The sequence below is a fragment of the Chiloscyllium punctatum genome, chromosome 42 (assembly GCF_047496795.1).
Source record: "Chiloscyllium punctatum isolate Juve2018m chromosome 42, sChiPun1.3, whole genome shotgun sequence".
Taxonomy (NCBI): Eukaryota; Metazoa; Chordata; class Chondrichthyes; order Orectolobiformes; family Hemiscylliidae; genus Chiloscyllium; species Chiloscyllium punctatum.
Window position 1 is genome coordinate 29,019,365 of NC_092780.1, and position 8,162 is coordinate 29,027,526.

An 8,162-nucleotide genomic window follows, 5' to 3' on the forward strand; every position below is an offset into this window, starting at 1 on the left:
AGGGGGACTCCTCATCATTCTCTGAAAAATACACCAGCAGCAGTCACATATTCATTATATTGACTGGCACCGAGTAAGGATGTCTAAAACTTCCATAAGTTCCAGTTACACCTCAGCACGTTTGCACACAAGTACTGCAAGAGGCTCTTCGCATCAGATATTGTAGAACAGCCAAGATATTGCTGAGAAAGCAATGGTGTGTGTGTATGACATTCATTGGTATTAAAGTATAAATTAGTTAGCAATTTTTAATAAGATTGAGGTGGCTAGTAAACTGCAAATCACCGTAAATTACTGATTGATTTGTGCTGCTTTATTGTTAGTTTTGAAAAGAATAGCACCTTCCCATCGCATTAATGAATTTCTTTTAATTATAGATTAATTGCTCATTAAGCATTACATAGTTCTGTGCAGTAATTAATCACATAAATTCTCTTTGTGAAGACAACAATGATTCCTAATGACTCCCAACTAACCTCTCCTGTCCAGAAAATAAATAATTATAAGTGTAGTGTCTCATATTTTCAGATTACAAATTGTTCTAGAAACTTTGAATAATGTCAAATTTAAGAGTTTTATGCTTTTTTCTTGCTTTTTCATTTTTGCTTTGACTTGTGCTCATTGCAGTCTTTATTTTTATTGCATTACTTAAATTGACAAATATTGAATTCACTCAATTTCATTCACCCTCCTTTTCAGACCTCTCTCTGTTTATTACTAAAACCCAAATTTTGTTGGTTCGGCGGTTCACCAGGACCACCAAAGCTGTAATTTGTTTCTTATTGATTCGTGGAATGTGGCAAATTGTCCAACACAAATTGCCTTTCAGAAAATCGCAGTGAACCATCTTCTGGAACCACTGCAGTTCATGTGACACAATTATATTCCAGTACTGGTTGAGTAGGGAGTTCCAATATTGTTACCTGGCAATGATGGAAGAACTGTGATATATTTACAAGCCAGGATGATAAATGACTTGGAAATGAGCTTGCAAGAAGTGGCTTTCTCATACACTGAACGCCTTTGTTCCAGAGGAAACATCACAGAAGCGCTTCACAGGAGGCACCCAAGCACCGAGGATGTCACCTAGACAGGGGACGAAACATCTGCAACACAAATTCCCAGCTTGGTAAACAGAACCACAACAGTCCTTGTTTCCCAAATGGTAGGGCTGCTAGTTTGGGGGTGCTTTTGAATGACCCTTAATGAATTGCATTCGCACAGCTTGAAAGTGATATACAGTGCAACCATTCGTGTTGTTGGTGGTTGAACTGAATATTTAAGGTGGTGAATGCAATGGTACTTTCACTTTCAAATTCAAATAACTCAATAGGCAAAATCTTTTAAAGATACAAGGACAAATCCGATTAATTTGACATATTGAGATAACCCACTCTATCTAAATTTAGCCCAAGCATCACTGTCCTACACATCATAGAATCCCTACACTGTGGAAACAAGCCATTTGGCCCAACAAGCCCACACCAACCCTCTGAAGAGTAACCCATCCAGACCCCTTCCCCAACTACTGCACCTAACCAACACACCCTTGAACAATGTGGGAAATTTAACATGGCCAATTCACCTAACCTACACATCTTTGGATTGTGGGAGGAAACTCACACGGACACTTGCCCGAGGTTAGATTTGAACCCAGGTCCCTGGTGCTGTGAGACAGCAGTGCTAACCATTAAGCCACACATGGTCAGTAGAATCTTTTGGTTAAGAAAGTTTTAGACTTCTGTGAAAGTTAAGTGTCTTAAAATCTCTCAGACTCTATGAGGATATGTCAAAGTTTATCAGTGTTTCTTGTATGTTCTGCTGGACATGGAGTATTTCCTATAATGGATTACAGATCATCCTGAAAATTAACCATCTCTCAGTTGTATGGCTGGAAATTGTCTTCAATATCTACATGTACCATCTATTCCCCCTAAGCTTCATTCTTTTTGGAACAGTGTCTCTGTTATCTGGCTTGAACCTGATGGCCTGGATCTTAAGATCTTAAAAGAAGTGACTGCAGGCATAATGGATGCAATGCTTGGAACTTTTCAAAATTTGCTAGATTGTGGAAAAATCCCAGTGATCCCTATTGAAAAAAAGAAGAGGCAGAATGCAACAAACTTTGGGAAAGCTTATTTGTCACTCTGTGCTTATTGGAATCCATGATTAAGGAAGAAGTGACAGGACATTTAGAAAATCATAATTCAGTCAGGTAGAAACAAAGTGTTGGAATGAAATGAAAATTGTGTTTGACAAATTTATTTGGGTTCTTTGATGTTGTAACACTTTGGATGGATAAGGAGGAAGCAGTAGATGTCGTGTTTGGATTTCAGAAAATGCATTTGATGAGGTGTCTCCTCAAAGATTAAGGCTTTGCCCATTGAAGATAGAGATGAGGAGAATTTCCTCTCTCAGGCAGTTGTGAATCTCTGGAATTCCTAAACCCCGGAAACCTATGGAGTTTGAGTTATTAAATATATCCAAGGGTTGAGGTTAAGATATATACTTGAACTATTCAATTGAAAGAAGTTGTGGAGCAGAAAGGGAATTGAATTGAAGACAAATTCATTTCAGTCATGATCTTATTGCAAGGCAGAGCAGGCCTCCTCATGCTCCTATTTCTTATGTCTCTGTGTTGCTCACCTGAAAGGGTTGGTCTCTTCTTTGTCCAAAGGGACATGCTGTTACACAAGAACGTAAGAACTAGGAGCAGGAGTAGGCCATCTGTCCCTTCGAGCCTACTCCGCCATTCAATAAGATCATGGCTTTTCTTTTCATGGACTCAGCTCCACTTACCCGCCACTCACCATAACTTCTAATACCTTTACTGTTCAAAAATCTATTTATCTTTGCCTTAAAAATCTTCTTCTTTTCTTCGTCTCCCAGATCTTTAGTATAAAATTAATTCCTCTGATTCCTGAGTTAATTCCTGGCAGATGTTAAGAACATCACTATGTTGATAGAGCAAACCCATCAATTGGAAGAGAATTTGTATCCAAATGTTTACATTGGCACAGTGTGGATAATTGTGAAGTCTGAATTTTCTTACATAAAATATTACATTGAATGTGTTTTATTATAACCCGCATATTGCAATCTTTCAGAAGTGCTTGAACATATCTAAGCCACTAGACAAATGCCTAGTTGTCTGACATCATAATTTGGATCATCCTCATCTTCATCACTAATATAATCACAGACAGTGTTGGCAAATTTTTCATCAACATTCCACAAGCAATTGTCCTATGAATCATTAAACGAATTTATTCCATATTTTAGAATTGATTTTTGACAATATTGGGATCAAATTCAGTTCTCTGAATTTCTCTGACCCATTGGCATAATGTTGCTAATGAGGGTGCTCACATATTTCTGCCTTGAGTGAATGTCTCTTCACCATACAACCTTTGGATACTGTCCTTGAGAGTATTCTTCATATCCACATCCAAAGTCTGAACATTTATAAGAAGGCCAGGAATAATTGTTGCATTGGTGTGGGCTCAGCTCACATCACAGACTACATTCAAACATACCTCAGATAAGCAAACTTTTTAATTCCTGTAGTCCTCCTGGTCTCAAATTTCACACTTCTTAGATTCATTTTTTGCAACCACCTGCACATACCCACACTTCCTCATGAACATAGACAACAATGCTTTCTTGGAATGGGTGGACTTTTCATGAATCATGTGTTCCATTTGAGACTCACCTTCAGTTGTGAAATATCATCTTTCTTCATTTCTTCAAAGGAGGAGGGGGGTCATCGTGTCAGATGGCTTCATGGATAATTTCATGACCATTTTCTCAACACTTGCTCACCCATTCAGCCACTTTTTCATCAAATCATAGAATCCCTACATGGTGCGGGAACAGGCCCTTCAGTCCATCAGGTCCATACTGACCCTCTGAAGAGCATCTGACCCAGACTCTTGCCCCTGCCCTATCCCCATATCTGCAGTTTAAATTGAGTTGCGTACTTGGTGTACTTGTGTCATGATAGAACAAGTGGTTCACATTAGTCTTGTTGATGGCTGGGAAATTCTCACTTGAATTGTCTAAGATTCACATTAATGAAAGCAATCACTGGTTAAGTAATTAAGATCCATAACAATTTGATCCTTGACAAGAGCTTCCTTAAATTTTAAGAGGTATATGAAAAATTATGTTTCTTACGGCCAAGTATCATAGAGTTGATGGTTACGTATGATCAAATTTTTACATGAGTTCATTCAACAACAAAACACTGGGCAAATATAATGGTTTAGGTTTTGTTAGAATCCCAGGGAAAGGAAGGAGAAATACCAGAATGTGAGCAATCAAATGATGGAGGGTCTCTTTGGTATTTTTCAAGGCAAGATTATCAAAAGTGAAGAACTGAAATCCCATGTGAAGTTTTCATGAGATTTGGTGACCCACAGTGTCTGCTGGAGATTGCTGAGAAACCCATGGAATCTGTCTTGATTACATTTGCTATTTGATATGTTCCATGCAATAGTTAACTTCAGTTTGTCTGTTTTCCATATTTAGCTCAGGCTAATTCTTGTAGTTAGAATATAAGTTGTATAAAGTGGCTACTGATTCCTAAGCAGATTGTAACATAAATTCAGCAATCTGGTCCAGGATCATAACAAATATGCAATGTCATTTGGCCCTCATTGCTTACTGTAGGCAAAGCAAATAGGCATTTTGTTTTGACAGACCTTTTGTAAAAATATCCCCAGCTCAAGCTGAGACCAAATCACTTTAAACCATCTTTCTGTATAGTTATAACAATGCATCTACTGTCGTAATTTGGCAGCCAATCAACAGATCCCATAACAATTGGTAAGTATGTCCAAAGTTCAAAGACCAGGCAGGTGCTCTGGTAGCATGTCACACCGGAGACATCTTATTTCACTGGGACATCTCTAAGTTCTTCCAGCAAATTATCCTAGAGAAAAACAAAGAATATTAAAACACATCAGCTCAATAGAGAAAAATGTTTCGTTTGCCACTCATGATACTAAAATCCAATATTTAGCCTTAGGTTAAAATAATTATAGAAAACTAATTGTCTCAGGCTGAACGCTTCAGTTCAGACAACCTTGGATCATGATACTGAAGATCATTTGAAATGTGATCCTAATATTGTGGTAAAACCATAGGCTCATAAATGCTCGCAATATTTACGAAAAATTGTTGGTTTCAGAATTTGGTGAAAGTTAATTGAAAGCTTACCTTTCAAATTTTCCTTCAGCCTTAGATCAGAGGTCAAATGCACCCTAAGGCATGGATTCAAATACTATTCAAGACACTGAAGCACACCAACTAGACTAATACATCAGTTGAAGGTCTATTGGAAATCACCAAGACTAAGAGCCATAGTGCAAAGAAAGCAGAGGGAGCAAGCCTGAAGGCTCCTCGTCGTACAATGGCTAACTCTGATCCAGCAGCACAGTGAAACAGTCATTTGCACTGCTGCATGTTCTCCCGGTGTCTGCACAGGTTTCTGATGGGTGCTCTGGTTTCCTCCCACAGTCCAAAGATTAGATGGATTGGCTGTGCTAAATTACCCATAATGTCCAGGGATATGTAGGTTGGGAGCATTAGCTTTGGGACAATGCAGGGTTACAAAGATAGGATAGGGGAAATGGGTCTGGGTGGGTTTTTCTTTGGAGGGTTGGTGTGGACTTGTTGGGCTGAATGGCCTGATTCCACAATGTAGGGATCCTAAGATGAAGCTCTGCGCCCACTCTCTCCCTCTTAATTGTTCTGTACAAGTTGTCATTATCTGCAAACCGTTACATTCTAGCATTTTGGCTGCCTGGTGATATAAGCTGCTATGTATAAGAATACTTCTGGTATCTGTATTGACTACTTTTTCAACACTGTCTCATTCCAAGATAGTAGAACAAGTGTTTATAACTAAAATCTGACAAGTTGCTGGACCCCAATGTACTTCATCCTGGGATGTCAAAAGAAGTTACTGCTTTCATCATCAATGCATTAGTGTTAATTTTCCAAAATTTCCTTGGTCCAGGAAATGTCCCACCAGATTGGAAGATAAGGGCATCTACCACAGGGAAAATGCTGAAATCTATTAAGAAGATCATAACAGTCTATCTGGATGCATCAGGGCTTGTTATGGCAACTGCTCTGCCCAGGACTATAAGAAACTACGAAAATTGTGAACAAAGCCCAGACCATCATGCAATCCAACCTCACATCCATCTACACTTATTGCTACACTCAGATAGAGAGTGTGAAGATAAAATCCACTACAAGAGCCCTGTGCTTAAACAAGGGAGACTACAAAAGGTTGAGGGAGGAGTTGGCTAAAGTAGACTGGAAACAAAAGATTTTATGGTGGGACAGTGGAGCAGTGGAGGACTTTCAATATTCCATTGAAAAGGAAGGGCTGTAAGAAAAGGGGTAATCTGTTATGGGGGTCTAAGGAAATAAGGAAAGCTATCAAATTGAAAGAGAAGATGTACAAAGTGGCCAAGCTCAGTGGGAAACTAAACAATTGGGAAAGCTTTAAAGGTCAACAGAAATCCAAAATCCAAAGAAAAGTAAGATAGAACGTAAGAAAAAACTAGCACAGAATATAATGACAGTTAGAAAATGTTTCTATAAATATATAAAACAAGAAAGAGTAGCTAAAGTAAACATTGGTCCTTTAGAGGATGAGAGGGGCATTTGATTATGGGGCATGAGGAAATGGCCAAGTCATTGAACAGGTACTTTGTGTCAGTTTTCACAGTGGAGGGCATGAATAATATGCCAGATACTGACAAGGAGACAAAGGTGAGGACCTGGAAACAATCATTATTACGGAAGAGGTAGTGTTGGGCAAAATAGTGAAACAAGGGATTGACAAGTCTCCTGGCCCTGATGAAATGCATCCCAGGGTGTTAAAGGTGATGGTGGGGGAAATAGCAAGTGCACTTGTGATAATTTTCCAAAATTCTCTAGACTCTGGCACATTTCCAGTAGATTGGAAAACAGCAACTGTGACACCACTGTTTAAAAAGGAAGGTAGACAAAAGATGGGGAACTATAGACCATATAGCTTAACTTCTGTTGTGGGCAAGATGTTTAAGTCTATTATCAAGGAAAAAATTGTAATGCTTCTAGGTAAAAACTGTCCCGTTGGGCAGACGCAGCATGGGGTCATGAAGGGCAGGTCATGCTTAACTCATCTTCTGGAATTCTATGAAGATATTCCAAGCATGGTGGACAACGGGAATCCAGTAGATGTGGTGGACCTAGATTCCCAAAGGTCCTTATACAAGGTGCCACACAAGAGACTGCTGCATAAGAGAAAGATGCATGGCATTACAGATTAAGCATTAGCATGGGGAAAGGATTGGTTGACTAATGGGAAGCAAAGAGTGGGATAATTGAGTGCAATTCTGGTTAGCAATCAGTAACTGATGTTCCTCAGAGATAAGTGTTGGAACCACAATTATTCCCAATTTACATAGATGATTTGGAGTTGGGGAACAGATGTAATGTGTCAAAGTTTGCAGATGACACTAAGATAAGTGGCAGAGCAAAGTGTGCAGAGGACTGTGAAATTTTGCAAAGGATCATAGATACTTTAAGTGAGTGGGCAAAGGTCTGGCAGGTGGAATACAATGTTGATAAATGCGAAGACTTCATTTTGGTAGGTGTAACAGTAAAAAGAACTATTACTTGAATGGTAAAGAATTGCAACATGCTGCTATGCAGAGGAACCCGGGTGCCCTTGTGCATGAATCAAAGAAGGTTGGTCCGCAGGTGCAACAAGTAATTAGGAAGGGATATGGAATTTTGTTCTTCATTGTTAAAGGGATTGAGTTTAAAAGCAGAGAGGTTGTATTGCAACTGTATAGGATGCTGGTGAGGCCACACCTGGAGTACTGTGTGCAGTTTTAGTTTCTTTACTTGAGGAAGGATGTACTGGCACTAGCAGGGGTGCAAAGGAGGTTCATTGGTTGATTCTGGATTTGAGGGGGTTGGCTTATGGGGAGAGAGTAAGTAGACTGGGATTACATTCATGGGAATTTAGAAGAGTAAGGGGGGGTCCTTAAAGAAACATATCAAATTAGGTAAAATAGATGTAGAGGGGATGTTTCGACTGGTGTGTGAAACTAGGACAGAGGGCATTGCTTCAAAATTAAGGGAAGCAGATTTAG